Below are 17,314 nucleotides of genomic sequence, written 5' to 3' on the forward strand. Positions count from 1 at the left end.
GAATGGTGAATTACAAGAGTGGAAATGTGTATTTAAGGAGTCATAATAGAAAACATTGCAGATAAGTATAGAATGTGAGGAAATTATGATTTGAATTACATTCAGCTTCTGTGCACAAAAAAACCTGATAATGGAGTTGCATTTTTTAATGGCTAAATCAGGTCATTACTTATTGAGGAGGTGGGGGGAGTGGGGTAATACAATATTTATTGTATTGTTTACCAGGATGAACATTCATTGTCCCCAAAATATGGAAATATTCCAATTGATCACTTGTGGAAATATTTTCAGGATCCTTTCTCTCTCATTCTCTTTCCAGACTGAACCCCTGCAAGTCCAAAGTTGTAGACTAAGTCCAGTGTGCACTTTTGCATGTTATAAAAGGATACTGATGGAGTCAGGATCTGCAGTGGCTCAGTGAATAGTGTGCCAGACTTTTTTCCAAGAGGTTCAAAATCCTACAATAAAATCATCTTGGGTTGGCTCCACTGATGTTTGCCTGGGCAAGGTACTTTACTCCAATCTCGAATGATGTCATCAGCAGCCAATATTTGTTGTATCCTGGCATATTTACAATTGAGTTTATATTGTGTTTGAGTCGAAATATATTCATTGAATCTCAGGATACTATTAAAAATCGTATATACCTAAACAGAACACAAATCAGGCATTCTTTAGTATCTATGCAATTTATAAGTTGATTTTACTTCAGCGTGCCTTGTTCAAAATGGTCAGTGTTGTTGTTGTTGTAGAGTTTAACACCATTTTCCAGCACAAGATAGGCTATACATGGCGGCCAGTATAAATGGTAGAGGAAGAACCCGCGAAAACCTCAGAAAGAACCACCAACCCACGAGAAGCTACTGACAAACTTTCTCACATAACCACATTGGCCGAACCCAAGATGCAAACCCACACAGACATAGGTGAGACGGCCATTGACGGCTGCATATAGGAGAAACTGCCAGGTTGCCCATCGTCCAGGTCAAATGGGCAGAATATTGTCTGCTAGTGACCTTATTGGGCAGCATCAGTAGCCTTGACAACAGCAAGCTAATCTCTTCAGAGTGACCAGAAATTTTACTGTATTATCTGGATTTATAGTTGTTGATATTCAGATAGCTGTTAAATGCAAAAGTGTTTCATAATCCAAATCTGCATGTTTACATTAAGAGTTTCTTTTGAATTCCTTTAGTTACTGCTTGTTTTTTCCAGCCAAAACATCCATGTATTTTGAAATGTTGCATGGTTTTGGGGTAATATATTGAAAAATAACATGAACAAAATAGTAGCCTTGTTTTTCTGTTTCTGCTTAACTGATTTCTGTTGTGGTTTTTATTATAAAAGGATCATTTGCTGCACCCATGTTGTCAACCTCTGCCACGTGACCCCTATGGAATTATTACTGACCCCGGAGAAGGATGGACAATGTAAAGGTTAAATAGCTTCAAGCCTCGAGTTAGCAAAGCCAACAGTCTAGGTGTTAAAATATAAAATTAATAAGGTGAAAGGATATAACATTTTTATAAACTATATCACGGTATTCCACAATTACAGGACAATTTCAATGCAATTACTTCCAATCAATCCACAATCTATCCAAATTGCCAATTATTTCATCCTGCAAAATTAAAAGTGAGAGAATTTCCTTCCCATGTCCCTTCCATGTTGCTCATCTGTCACTTCCGCCTTGTATTCCTTTCCCAGCTCTCCTTGTCCGTACTTCTGGTACCCTCGTTTCTGTTCTTTTGGCCCTCCTTGTCGGTACTTCCAGTACCCTTGTTACCATTTTCTCTGTGCTCCTTGTCGGTACTTCCAGTACCTTCATTTCCATCTCTGGCCCTCCTTCCTCACACAACAGCCTATCTCTACATGCTCTACATGTCTTCTCCTGTCTAATCTTTGGATGGCATCAGTTCCCACCCAGAAAGCTCAGAAGCCTTTGTTTCAATCTTGTTCAGAGTGTCTAGAACTAACTTCTCACCCTTTTTAACAAGTGCAAAACTTAAGCACTTGGAGTGCAGACTAGTCACTCCAATTTCCCTGTGATCTGATCCCTGCAATTTCCAGACATGCACTGATTGTTTCACAATGGATTAAACAGAATAATGTCTGGCTGCATGAGAAACCCACCCAAAATTTGATTACCTTAATTCTGATTGGATACCGGTGGTCTCTTTGAAAATAGTCTGGGGTAGTATCACTGAGGTGTTATAATGTCAGGCTTCCGGCATCCAAGCCTAAGCCAACTTAGTGACATCACTTCTAATTGCAAATGACAGAGTTTCTTGCCCTGTGGCAAGATCTTCAAAGGAAGTAACTATGAATTTGAAGTTAATGCAATGGCTAATTCACGGACAGGTATTTTGTTTGTTTCAGACTTGGTTTAAAGTCATAATATTATATAACACATATTGAGGTTACTCAAAGTACTTTGAATTATGAATTCTATCAGAAGACATTTATAAACATAAGCAGGATTTGTTAATAAATTTTCTTACATAGTGTGACTCTCTGTCTCTCTCACAAAAAAGTATTGCACAACAATGCCAGGTGTTTACAGTCTACATCATTAAATGGATAGAAAACTAGGTACTAGGTTAAATAAAGGTTACATATTGTTGCAGTTTTATTTTGTTAGACCTTGAAAACACATCTTGTGTATCAGCTTCTTCCCTGTCTCTCATGATTTTAACTGCAGTCATGATTTTTTGCCTCTCATGGTTTAGATTGCAATTGTGATTTTCCCTGTGACATGGTTTTGACTGCAGTCATGGTTTTCCATGTTGCATGATTTTGGCTGCAGTCATAATTTTCCCTGTCTCTCATGGTTTTGACTGCAGCCATGATTTTTTGCAATCATGATTTTCCCTGTGTCATGGATTTGACTGCAGTCATGGTTTTCCATGTCTCATGGTTTTGGCTGCAGTCATAATTTTCCCTGTCTCTCATGGTTTTGACTGCAACCATGATTTTTTTGTCTCATAGTTTTGACTGCAATTGTGATTGTGAGTAAATCATACAGGACTTGATCATGTGTCACGACTGTATGTCAGCACAAGATTTCCAGTGTTAAGATACATGTCTCAATAGTCCATTCAACACCTTGATTTAATTACACTGGTTTAAGGGGGAAATACCTGTGAAGTCCCGTATATGCTCATTTATAAGATGACTCCAACTACAAACTTTACAGACCCAGATCTGCTGTCACATTATATGCCAACATATATGGGTCTGTGTATGTAGTTTGTTAGGAGTAATCAGTAAAATAAACAATCTAGACCCTGATCTGCCTGTACAGTATGTGATGGCAGATCAGGGTCTGTGTTAATTGCAATTAGACTTTAGCTATGAGTATAGACAGTTTGTTAGAAACACACACATGCAAGCTGTAAAATAGATTTTGTTCAAAAACCTGGCAACTAGAAAGTTAATCCCCAGTTTATTACCATCCTACAAATAAAGCTGTATATGTTGAAGGTATTTGTGCATGTTTCACTTTGTATATTAGAGTGTTGCAGGGCTGCAATTGCAGTCAGTATCATGTGTGTATTGACATATAAAAAGAAGGAACGAAGGAATTAGCTGTAATGACCAATATAATCCTCTGTCTGATTATGGAAATTGTATTAATTGCAACAATTTATGATCATGATAATGATATGTAAATATAATAATAGAAATAGTTAAAACGTTTTTACATTAGACAGGCAGTATGATAGCTCAGAAAGTGACAGCTAATTAAGCAAAATTCACAATAATTAAATAATTGGACTAGACGTAGTGCCAGTAAGAATAAGAGGCAAAATTTTGACAGAAAGATTTGTTTTACAGCTTGTTGCCAGTTTAATAACAATGCTGTATGTGTTTTTAAAATATGTAACTTGATCTATATTCCTGACAAAAATTTAAAAATGGATGTTCAAATCAGCATAATTACCATTTTGATAATATGTGTACTGTGAACTGAATAAATTATTTGGGTAAATTTCATGGGGTTAAAGCTCACCATGATAAGAAAAGTACAAAAGGACAGTATCATAAATAAAGTCACCATCACATCCTTGTAGATACTAGAAGATATATCTCCATTTATCTAATGTAATTTGGAAGTGCAGCATCTTTCCTAATATGGCCATGCTAAAACAAAAGCATGTTTGATTAGTCTTTTAGCCTGTCAGTGGCAGCAGAACATTGGCAGATTTTAGCAGCTGGTTCCCTGCTGCAAGGCATGCTGGGATTGAGAAACTTGTGCTCACTATGGAAAACATTTTGTTAGTTTTGACCAGAAAGATGGCTTGTATATTTATTAAGGTATGTGTTGTAGTGCTTATTCTGATGTAAATGCACTTTGACTGGGGAATCTTACAAGCAAGAGGGTTGTTCTTTTATACATTTCTTTCTATATGAAACCTTAAGTCATTCAAATAATTTTGAATTTTAGTCATATTTAGCTCTTTGCCCATTCATGACTATTTAAGTGTAGACATAAAGTACTAATTAATTAAGTCATTATGTCTTTTTGTGGCAAGAAAAAGGCATGTCCAATAGCACAGAGCAACAGAGGAATCATGATTTGAAATGCCAGTAACTGGTATACTCAAATTTTGCCCAGTTATCTAAATTGGGCCTTCCCTTTTGCGTCAGTTATGTGTAAGTCACATTTGGTTTAATTATTGAATTAGTTGAAATTTACAGAAGTATGTATTAACAATTTTGTAATTTGCCATAGAAAATTTACAAATTCTCCAAAATTGTCTAAAATGTTGGATAATAGTTTCCCATTTAGTACCTTAGTGATCCTATTCATATTTAGTGCAAAATGATTTTCTTTGGACAGTGTGCCAGAGGAATAAAAAATTTAGTTAATATAGTTGCAATTGAAAAGGGTTTTCAGAGAAAAATAAAAATCCTAAGGGGATTCTGATTTGTAACCAGGCTTTTGGGGGTCCATGGTGACAGGTCAGATTTCCTTTCTTGGTAATTCTGTGATATGAACGACTGATTGGATCTCGTGTGCTGTTTGGACAATGAGAACAACTACAATGAGTGGGCTTGCGTTGGAAGGATAGATAATGTCTGTCTGCTCCATCTGGTGTAGATTCATTAAGATATTACAGATCACCACAGTAAAGTGTGATTGGGCATTTACTGTATCTCTTCCCTTTCCATCTTATGTTTGTGGCACTCAGCTTTGACAGGGTACACTGAGTGCACTTCCTCAATGTATGTGATCTTCCCTTTTATCATCCTCAGAACCATCTCTTGTTGAGTTCTTCCCTCTTATCATCCCCAGAGCCATCTCTTGTTGATTTTTCTAAATTCAAGAAAAATTGTCCTCTTCTCCTGTGCTCTCAGGTTCCACCCAGTTACAATACTCAAGCCAAGTCCCTTGAGGGCATTCAGGTCTTGGGTGGTAATCTGATTTTCATCTCTAGCGTTCTTGTTTCTTGTTACTGCTCTGTTTGCTGAGACTGAAATGTGTGACTTCCTGCACTGTGGTTGACCCTAGCTTATAAATGAAACTAGTAAACTTAAAGGAATGCATTCCCTGAAGACCTTTCTAGACTTAATGTGAGCTGAACTTATGGTCAGATTGTGTCAAATGTGGACATTAAACTGTCTCTAGGATATAAACCAAATGCACAAAGCTTAAATTATATAACCAAATTAAAGCCACTTTTCATATTCACCTTGGTAAGATTAGAGTCTATTAGAATTTCCAAGAATGTTATACTAAGTGGGAAATTACTAGTGAAATCTTTCCTTACGAGATTATTAATCCCAAATGACTTAACTCTATTTTAAGTTCTTTTTGTTGTTGTAGGGTTTGTTGCCATTTTTCAGCACAAGATAGGCTATACATGGTGGCAAGTATAAATGTTGGAGGAAGATCCTGGGAAAGCCTGGAAAAGAACCACCAACCCAGAAGAAGCTACTGGCAAGCTTTCTCACATACCCACATTGGCCGAACCTGAGACTCAAACCCACGCAGACGAAGGTGTGATGGCAGTGATCCATAATGGTGAGCACTTTAGACCACTTGGTCACTCGGGTCCTCCTCTATTTTAAGCACTTTACAGTTACTAAAAGAGCTACAAATTTTACAACAAATGGTCACCAAACTAAATGCTTGACTAATAAGGGAAACTTGCTATCACTGTTTATTTCAAGTCCACAAAACACCTACATTCCTGCCAATAATAGGTTTCTTTTTTTCAATGGGCCTGACTGTAACATCCCCCACTGCACGGCTCAGTGGGCTACATCATAAAAAAACTTATTTAACCGCAATCACAGTTGCTAAAATTAACAGTAAATACAGATTTGCCCAGCTACATGATGTTATAGAACTTTTGATAACAAAAGATCAATCAATCAGTTGCAAAGCACCTTGTTGAATCTATCTCTGCTTTCTACCGAAAACATTGGTCCATCTTATTACATGGTCCCTGATACAACATGGTTATTACCATGAATCCTATTATTGCAGTTGAATGAAATTTTTCTGTATAATGTATCCCATTATAAGGTGAACTCACTATATCATCTTACCCATTTATAGCTCCCTTGTACAGCATTATTGTGGGGGACCACTGTTTGAGTGCTTTTGGTACAAACATACTGGTATTATTAGTTTGAGATTAACTAGCTTTTACTACATTTATATTTCATATGTCTCAAATTAATGTTTATAATTTTATTTTAAATCATTACAATTTGCTACAAGTTTATTGTTACCGGATTAACTTTAATATAGCTGTTTTAAAGATGAATTTCTTATACATGTTCACCAGATGAGAAATGTAGAAGTTTCTTCATTGAGATAGGGATAGAGTGAAATGTTTCTTCTAATCTAATCCAATTAAGTCTGATTTTGAATGATTTCATATTACTAGTTGGTTACTTGTTTGCCTTTATTTTCAGCTTAATTAGTCTTGGCTAAATTATAGGACTAATGATGATATGTTACTGGAATTGTTATTATTATTATTACTATTATTATTTTGGTGTTTTTTCCACTATATTCATAACTGTCATATCTTTAGAGGAAACAAAGAGTGTCTCCCATGTCTTCCCATCATGCTGTGTCACATCAGGTATACATCCAGTTACATCATGTCACCCATGTCTTCCCATCATGCTGTGTCACATCAGGTACACATCCAGTTACATGTACATCATGTTATCCCATCATGCTGTGTCACATCAGGTACATATCCAGTTACACCATGTCACCCATGTCTTCCCATCATGCTGTGTCACATAAGGTACACATCTAGTTACATCATGTCACCCATGTCTTCCCGTCATGCTGTGTCACATCAGGTACATATCCAGTTACACCATGTCACCCATCATGCTGTGTCACATCAGGTACACATCCAGTTACACCATGTCATCATAAATTTTGTTTTGCTCAATAAGTTTGAATGGACTTGATAAACTGAAACCAAATTTGGCATTTTATGTTACATTAAGAAGATCTAGGACAAGTTCAGTTTTCTGCCTTTTGTGACAAAATGTTATGTTGTTACGGCCCCTATTGGACTTCACCCTTCAGTCATATATTAGCAGGGACATATGTGTTTTATGGAAACATCTTGTTATACGTATAATTTCTCTTCTTAATACAGATATTTATGTCAAATAATTGCAGAAACTTGTATGTGTGTGATATATGTGTGATATTTTACATGTTTCAGTATTCTGAAAACAAAAATGTAATTGAAACATAAAACTGTATATGGAACCGAAGTCTTACAAGTACAACAATTATCTGAATATACCATATTTATTTGGTGATACATAGTGATGTCAGTTCCATTTTGTACCTTAATAAAGTAGCAAAAGGTGTCATTCAGAACCGAGTATTATGTTACTTTTTGTTTTGAACCCTGTTACATTACTGCATTATCATCCTATTTTTATATGAAGGTGGTTAAAGGTGATTATGTGTAGTTTGTTGGTCTTCATGGGTGAGAATTTGTTCTGAAGCCTTGTTTATGCAATGCATGGATTTTATCTCATGTTGCTTTTGCTGAAAATGTTGAAAAAGAGTTTCCAAAAGTCAATCAGGTTTTTGTTCAAAAAACCTTATCTAATTTATACAGATAATTCTCCACATCAAATACAACTCTCAAGTCTTGTGAGAATTAAACGAGACTTGTATAATGGTAGTTTTCTACATATGTAACGACTGATTGGTAAATGACATAAACATAACATTGATCCATCTCTAGATTTCTATATAAAATCAAACACAAATCTTCCGTCAGATGCTATTCAGTAGTAAATGAAAATTTCATTATTTAGGAGTGCTAAACTTGTAGTAATTCCTGGCACTTGACTTGCATGCACAGTTTTATTAACATGTTAAGCACTTTAATTTTTTGCCGATAAATTGACTTTTCAGCACATACAACTCTTGTGTGTGGAGTTAAAAGAAAATCACATGTTTAGATGATGTTTTTTGCTTGGTTCCTTCAATGTGTGTGTGTGTCTGTCTGTCTGTCTGTCTGTGTGTGTGTGTGTGTGTGTGTGTGTGTGTGTGTGTGTGTGTGTGTGTGTGATGACTAAGCCTTATTCAGACTTGGTCAAACATACCCCATATATTTTCCAAAGGTATGGGAGCTTGGAATGATATGGGGCATTAATCTGAATCAACAGAATGATTTAATGGGAGAGTATTTTGGGAACAACATTTCACAAGATTGTAATTTACTGTCTAATAACCAGGTACATATTTTGATTTACAGGCAGTGATTCATTGAGTTATCCCATCCTTTTACTGATAAAGGACTCCAAACAACACCAGGCTATAAACACTACTTACTAATGTAGGTTAAATACACTTTCCTTCATTGGTATTACTATAAGTACCACTAATCTAAACAGCCGATTTTTCCCTTTTCCTTACGGAATAACATGGGGTATGTGGCTGGATTAATGAATGTCAAAATGAAAGACTACTGTTAGTTATTCTTAGTGTTTGCCTGTAGCAATTACTGCTAAAACCACTAACCTTCTGCTTTTTTTCTAGGTAGTTAAAGTAAATCTTTTTTGTGTCCCTAAATCAACTTTGACCCAACACCACATTATGCTGTTTCAAAATGCTTCAACATATATAACCTTGGGCACTTGGATGGTGTTGGCTAGATGACACAGGTTATGGAAATGTAGACAGTACTTGTAATCAACCTGTTAGACCTGGAGTGGTCAGGCATGTTTACCTTGAGTACATGCTAGTCCAGGTATTGTCTGCAGTCCTCAAGGGGAAGGTAGATAAACATGCTCATGTTGTGACCAAGATTTGACCTGTCTTTGATAAATGGTTTCCATGTTTCAGAGATTAAGCAAATAAGTTTGAAGTAAGAGGAAGCATTACTAAAATCCCATGTTATGTATTTATTTGACCAGTAGAGACCTGATCTAGCAGTAATCTTAAGTGTATTTATACATATTCAACAAACATTTACAAGATATTGATAGGGATGAAATAAGCCCTAGGTAAATTTACAACAAAAGTCTTCCCCGTTTGTACATTTAACCTTTAAATTAAAAAAAAAACAACACATTCTTGCAGGGTACCTAAGAACATCTGTCAGTCAAGTATGGCTTATAATGGATCCACATGGACTGCTGACCAGACTGTCAATCACTTGCACACAGGTTTGTCAAGACCTGCCTACCAGTTGCTTTCTCCAAGCATGTGCACAATCAGCTAATGAGTCTCCCACACCTTGATAAATTTTATAACTGTAGTGTGAGTCCTAGCACATGGTGCCACTGATGGCATAAAAATGAGCACAGTGGCACAAATTAAATGTTTATTCTTTTTTATAAGTGGCATAAAAATGAAATCTCAGATTAAATTGGCATAAATTGAGTGTCACTTGTACATGTAAGTTTTGACAAGTGCACATTGAATTTGATAGAAGTTAATATGGTAAAGGGTGTAGCATACTTAATAGGGTATTTCTTATGCTGGACTTGTGAGTAGAAGGATGCGAGTTTGAATGCTACCATTGAACCAACCAGTGTCAGCTACCATGGTGTGTCCTTGGGCAAGACACTTTACTCCAATTGCCTCAGTACTAAATAACCTACTTGTGTTGATGTGCCATAAAAACATCAAACCAAATACCTTTTTAACTGTGTACGGTATATCATAATTCTAGTGTGTGCAATTGCCACTGTGATTTTAATGAATTACTCAGAAATTTTGCAGGTCTTATTACCACAAAGTCAGCTTGTGCATATTATTCTTTCATAACATTCTTATGGTTTTTTGTGTGTTTTTTTCCTTCTTTTACATATGCTTCTTTTGGTGTCAAATGTGTTTACTATATATGAGAAACAGTGACATTGTATATGTAACTTCACTTAATCCAATCACGCTGCCTGAGAGGTTGACCTAAATGCAAAACTTGCCCAAGTCACAGAAGTTCTTGTTGTTGTCGTCGGGTTTAATGCCATTTTTCACCACACAATAGGCTTTGCATGGTGGCCAGTATTAATGGTGGAGGAAGAACCTGGGAAAACCACGGGAAGAACCACTGACCCATGAGACTGTTGCTACTGGCAAGCTTTCTCACATACCGACATTGGCTGAATCCTAGACTCGAACCCACGCAGAGTCACAGAAGTATGAAATATAGGAGCTTGGTTGAGATAGTACTTTTTCCCCAAGATATATCTACTTGCGGAAATTCATGACATTGTGATCAACAGTGTCCAAGAAACACACCCAGCCACAAAACGTATCCAATGTCACAGAAGCATTAAATGTAGGAACTACTTTTGGAAAGATCAAATTTTATTACACGCTTAAGTGTAAAATATAGAAACCAATATGTTAAATATTTTTTGTATTCTTTTCATTACTGTATCTTTACATGTGAAAAAGATATTCTTCTATATGAAAATCCAATCTCTACCATCGTGCCATGCGATACTGAATTATATGTGCCTACAGAAGTTATACTTGCTGGATAAAACAGTATTTTGTGTGCAGCAGTGATAAATGGAAACTGACTACCTTTCAGACAGGAAATTACATTTCGTTGAAGATATTAAACTTTCAACGATTTGCCTCTCTTCAGAGTTATTTTCCATAAACTACCTTGTCCATAATGTTACATTTTTTTTACAAAAAACATTACAAAAAACATTAGGTCAGGGCTTGGCAACCTATGGCACACATGGCACAAGGAGCCACGTCAAAAGGTTTTGTGTGGCACACGAAGTGCAGCCAAAACATCGCAATTTTGACAGCATTACTATCTTACTGGTAGCATGTGTTCGTTCGTTTTGTAACTATTCTGAAGAAAAAAAGTGGCACTCTATGTGAAATTGTTGCCGACCCCTGAATTAGGTCATTCCAAATATTCTCTTCTTTTAAATAACTGTTATTTATATGATCATTCTATGTATTGGTATATAATTGTATGACAGAAACTGAGATGAACTTGCATTAGGGTGAGATGGGGTGAGGAAGCTAACATTTCAATTTCAAGTTTCATCTTCTAATCTCCAATTCAGGGACAATTTAGTATTATGTCTTTATCTTCTCTTTTTAAACAGTATTGTTTGACAAATTTAAATGCATAAACACCATGAAGTAAGGAAAAAAAACAATTAATGTACATAAAGTAAAATTATTTTATATATTTGAATGACATTTTGGTTCTCCCCCGCCCTACCCCATTCTGCCCCATCTGAACCTTCCAACACACACAAACTGTTTGGTACATAATATGGGTGACAGTTTTGGACCTCAGCTACCATGTTACAAGAGATGAGTATAATTCATCTTGTGGCACAAAAGGAATATATTTAAATTCCTGGCAATGCAACTCAAAAACATCACATTTTTGTACCATATACTGAAATATATCTGCCAGTATTTTCAGAAAAAAACTATCCTCTGTATACCATCAGTACTTACAAGTCAGATCCAAACGTAAACTGCACGACCCAAATCTGGATCTATGCAGTTCGCTATGACTAATCAGTAGAACAAACAACAATTTCCCAGATCTGCTGGCACAGTTTACAGTATGAGAGTAGGGTATATTTTGTTTGCAGAGAGAATAATTCAGGTAGGCCAATAAATCAGCCCTTTACCTGTGATGATGCTGATGTTCGGGTGAGGGGCTGATATCACCTATTCATTAAAAACTGCAATTATCTGCATCCAAATTTGGCTGCACACATCAGTGTACATTTCATACACTTATGACTGTATAGCTACTGTCAGCTGTAGATTTCTTTTGGTGACATGTACATTATATTTCCGGAGCATATCATATGTTTGGCGACTTGTAAATCCACATGGAATAGCACAACTATCTGTCCTGTGGCCCTTTTGAATTTTGCACTTGATATGGATGTTTCCAATTACCAGTATGTGTCTAAAGTGTATGCTGGTTTTTTTCCAGAAAGATTTCATACAGCTAAATTGCACATTTTAATGAACAGGTCACATCAGACCCACATATCGTCCATCAGTATCCACAAAGATTGGGGGGTGGTGTGAAATATCAGACTTAAATTCAGGTCGATTCATATCTTCAACTTGTCAGTTGAACATGTGCATCAACCTGAATTATTCCCTCTGATGAGTTACAATAGTAATGAAACCAGTCAGGGACAGGGGGTAACTAGAACACCCCAGCAGATGGGAAGGAATGCTCCACATTCAATCAGTCATCATCTTTCCTAAGTTTATATTCCATCCGAAATGAAGGTGACATCTGTGGGAATCCAATCTACAAGATTCCAAAACCAATGAGATCCCAGTGAGTCTATACGAGACTGCATCAGTACGCTTGTTGACTTCTTCTCACATACAAGTGTCAGTGGAAATGAGATTTCAAACAAAAAGAGAAAACTTGAAGAACGAAGAGCCAGTTACAGAATGCCCAGAAGCAAAGAGTCTGCTACTACTATCCCAATCAATTTCCACTTTATAAAGAAGTGAGGAAACTTCTTTAAAAATTTGTGAAATTAAAAAAGGTGGCTGACTCCCTTCAAAAGTTTGGAAACAAGTTCTCAAACAAAAGTATTAGATTGCAACTCTGTTAATTGCATTTTCTGCAGGAAAATGGATAAATCTAAAACTTTTATTAGTACAGTTACAAACCTCAGATATAAATCAAAACTAAGAGGACATTGTACCATATGTAATGTCGTCTGTTTACTCACCTGCACTAAATGTAGCAAACAATACTTAGGTGAGACCAAAAGGGAATTCCAAGTGAGAATAAAAGAGCACTTGAGGGATATCCGTAATCATAAAGATTCCCCGGTGTCTAAGCATTTTAATTTATCTGACCACAACATAGATTGTGCTAAAAATCAGATAATAGAAATTATTAAATCTGATCCAGAGCTCTCCAGTAGCACTATTTTTAGGAAAGAGAGAGAACATTTTGGGATATACCAATTGCATACTCTGCAGCCGGTAGGGATCAACATCTCTGTTTAAATGGGAGTTTTTAACTTGATATATTTTGCTTGCAGTTGGACCCACCTATACTTGAACACATATGGTACACATCAAAACACATCTGCACAATGTCTTGCAAAACTCTGGAGTTAACAATGCCTGACAAACAGACATGCAACATTTAACCATGGTATGATGAACATGTACAGATGACTGAACAAGAGTACTTAAGAAAAAGATGAACCTGGCTGCCCAATGAACAATTAATGAACAGGTGCCTGTTCTGTTACAGAGGCTGATATCTGAAGACCGGCTGATAATTTATAACTAAATGCATATCACTTCTGACACCAAATATGCGTAAAGTACACCAAACTATTTGTATGTTTTGTTGACACCTGATAAGCATTAAAGAAATTGTATATAAAAATATTTCTGGGCCCAATAGGATGAGATAGTTTTCGTTAGTCATATCCACCAAGTTTTGTGCACCAGATCAAGCGATAACTTTTATGTGATTTTTTTTATCATCGATATAAATGCAAAATATATCGTTGAGAAACTTACATGGGCATGACTGGTGCAGTGTCGTTTTTTATATCCAGTGTAGGTTATGGGTTACTGCATGAAAATAAATTAATCTCTGTCCTCCTTACAATATCCATGATGCAGAATTAAATGCATGCATGATGAAATGTAATACCACTGCATGATTTACAAGAGGATAGAATTTGGAATGGCATAGATCCTGTTCCGCTATTAGAGAATAGCTAGTTTCTAAATCAGCATACCCATCAGATTCCCAAACAGCTCCTGGTGAGGTCATTTTCTTCTACACAGTTTGACATTTAACCAGGTTTGAACTGCATAGATAAGCAGCCACCTACCGTGTGGCTCAGCTGTAACAAGCATGTGATCACACAAGTGATACCAGACTGAATAAAAGGGAGACTCCATAGTTTCTATCTCTTAACATTTTTCAGAAAGAAGACAAATTATCTCCCTAAAGCTACCATATATACTTAAAAAAAGACAGGCCTAATGTGCAGGCAGATCTGGGCCTATGCAGTTTGGAGTAATCAGTAGAACAAAAAATACAGACCTGATCTGCCACTACATTATATCATGGGAGATCCAGGTCAGTGTTGTTTTGCAGTAGGTTACGTTAATCAAGAATTTATTTTACATAATTTGGAGACAAAAAATACCCAGAAATGACCACAAAGTTTCCTGATGGCATTTCCAGGAGTACCAGAGGCATTAGCTGACAGAATATGATATTTAATGTATGATATGTGTCATTCACATATTTTCATTAATGTAGACCCCATAAACAGATTAACGTTATAGAGGTTGATCTCCAAATATCTTTGTAAGAACTGGATCATAGAGATCCTGCAGCACTAGGTTTCAAATGGTTGAGGTTAGCCAAAAAGCTTGCAAATGTATGCTTAGATAAATTTCTCAGAATAATACATCTTAGATTGTATCATTTTAATGTAAAGATTTAGTTGTTCAACAGAAATAAGCCAGTCCCACTGAATAAGCTTCAACTTATCACCTCCACTTCTTAAATAATTAAAAGGGCAAACATGATATGGGGTGGGGGGGTTAAAAATTTGGGAAATATATACCTCATTCTTTTATCTGAAATGATAACAAATGCTAACATATATTACCATCCTATTTTTTTCCAATATACATTCTTTGCTCCTTTCTTATACCCACAGTATATTGATATGATAATCGAGAGCACAACCTTAAAACTCACTGAAGGCATTTAACCAAACATGGTACACATGTCAAGCAATCTGTATATAGGTGCCATTTTGCACTTTAAATGTTATTTATGTTACCATGGGAAGAAAATGTAGCACAAGTAGTCTAAAATTGAGGTTACTTTGCCGCAAGTTGTATACATAAATTGAGAGTAAGTAGTATAAACATTGAAAGAAAATGGTTTTAACACAATAACATTAGTTTTACATGCCATACCAATACATATCAAGGAAGAATCCTGTTGATTTTGGAGTCCAATGGTGAAAGGTCAAGGTAACTGGGGGTCATTTAAAAGAAGTGGTTTGCCCACAATTTCACTTTGTTCTGTGCAGCAGGTCAGGACCAAACTTTCTGAATGGCTTGCACTAGGATTTAAGGAAGAAAGTTTATTGGATTTGGGGATCAAAAGATTAAAGGTCAAGGTCACTTGGTGAAAAAAAGTAAATTGTTTCACATAATAACATTAGTTCTTGACATCATATTGTTAGCAAATTTGTGGTGGGCTTATACTTGAGATATGGTAGATGTTTATTGATTTGTTGGTCAAAAGTAAAAGGTCAAAATCATTGTGGTCTGAAGAAATATGGATTTTGCAGGAAAAAACTTTATTCTGGTCAGTAATCTACAAAGTCAGTCATGCTTTACTAGTTTCTATACAGGAGAATATTAAACCAAGGCAGGGATATGATGTGCTGTTCTATTTTTTCAAATTGTCATTTAAATAAAACTTACCTACCAGCTTTTTCTTCATTTTCTTTATCCAACAGGAAAATGTCATGTTTTTTTTTTGAGGATATCACTTAGGTATCATGCTGTCACATAGAATGAAAGCTATATTCAATGATATCTAGATCACTACGGTGGCCTAAGTGGTTAGGAAGTCCACTTCGGATGCCAGAGGTCGCATGTTCAAACCCTGGACAAGTCATACTATAGACTAATAAAACTGGTACTATCGGTTGCCACACTTAGCATTCAGCATTAAGAGGTTAGTGTTAGGACTAGTTGACCTGGTGTCAGGATAATGTGAGTGGGTGGAACATATGCTACATATCTGTGGCATGATGCCCCAGTGCTAGACATCACTATAAACTGCCACACTGCAGACATCATATCAATATGACTAATAAGCTATGTTAAAAATACACACACACATACACACAACTATATCTAAATTACTGCAGTGCTGTTTGTTGAAACACATCCTATAAAAAGGTGTGCAGTACATTCCATCAACAAAATGAGCATGTAAACTTATCATGGACAGCATCAGGAACCTTCAGTGTGAAATGAATAATATTAAAATTGTAACTGTTAATGAAAGAAGTTATCTTGTGTACAAATATCAAATAACGTAGCTCGGTTATTTGCAGAAGTTATTGGGGGGGGGGGGAGAGCAATGCAACATGTCTAATTTTAAAGTCTTTTCAGCCAACCATTTTCTTGTTCAAACATCAAACCAAGAGCTGTTTTTAAAAAAAGTTTTCACTACTTAGGTTTACTCAGCAGAAATAAGGAACTGTTCAACAATAAACTAATTTCACTATTATCTGATAAATGGGATGCAGAGATAAACAGTCTGGTTGGTAGTGACTCTTACTCCCATTATATAGGGACACCTTCACTGCCATTATCTAACAATGTTATTATGTTATCAGTAATGAGCATGGGATATGTATCTTTTAATAATAGTTTGGTCACATACAAATTTAATGAGTGTGATTTTGTTTTGTTTATCACCATGTACAAAGCAAAAGGAAAACAATGTGCACTGTACTGTGTGTATGTGGGGTTTTTTATTTATTTTTTAACGTCACATTAAAAAACAAATACCGCTATGATGTCTGCAATGTGATAGTTTATAGTGATGTCTAGCACTGGGCCATCATGTTGCAGACATGTAGCATGATGTCCCACCCAGTCACATTATCCTGACACCAGGCTGACCAGTTCTAACATTAACCTTTTATTGCTGAGTGCCTAGAGAGGCAGCTATTAGTACCATTTTTGTCAGTTTTTGGTATGACTCGACCAGGGTTCAAACCAGCGACCTCCTGCATCCAAGGCAGATGCTCTAAC

General features: G+C 36.1%; 2 long non-coding RNA genes across 4 annotated transcripts in view; one reads left to right on the plus strand and one right to left on the minus strand.

Annotated features, from left to right (window-relative positions):
• The window catches only part of LOC149805688 (uncharacterized), a 234,785-nt gene that overhangs the window by 150,042 nt on the left and 67,429 nt on the right, over positions 1-17,314 (plus strand). For all 3 annotated transcript variants that reach the window (XR_016419768.1, XR_016419770.1, XR_016419767.1), the window contains exon 6: positions 320-508. This is a non-coding gene — a long non-coding RNA (uncharacterized LOC149805688). The remainder of the gene's footprint in view (positions 1-319; positions 509-17,314) is intronic.
• LOC149805689 (uncharacterized) overlaps positions 1-17,314 on the minus strand; it is a 31,241-nt gene that overhangs the window by 4,060 nt on the left and 9,867 nt on the right. The gene's annotated exons all lie outside the window — the stretch shown is intronic.

The sequence above is a fragment of the Sinohyriopsis cumingii genome, chromosome 2 (assembly GCF_028554795.1).
Source record: "Sinohyriopsis cumingii isolate HCF-2022 chromosome 2, ASM2855479v2, whole genome shotgun sequence".
In the NCBI taxonomy this organism is placed as follows: Eukaryota; Metazoa; Mollusca; class Bivalvia; order Unionida; family Unionidae; genus Sinohyriopsis; species Sinohyriopsis cumingii.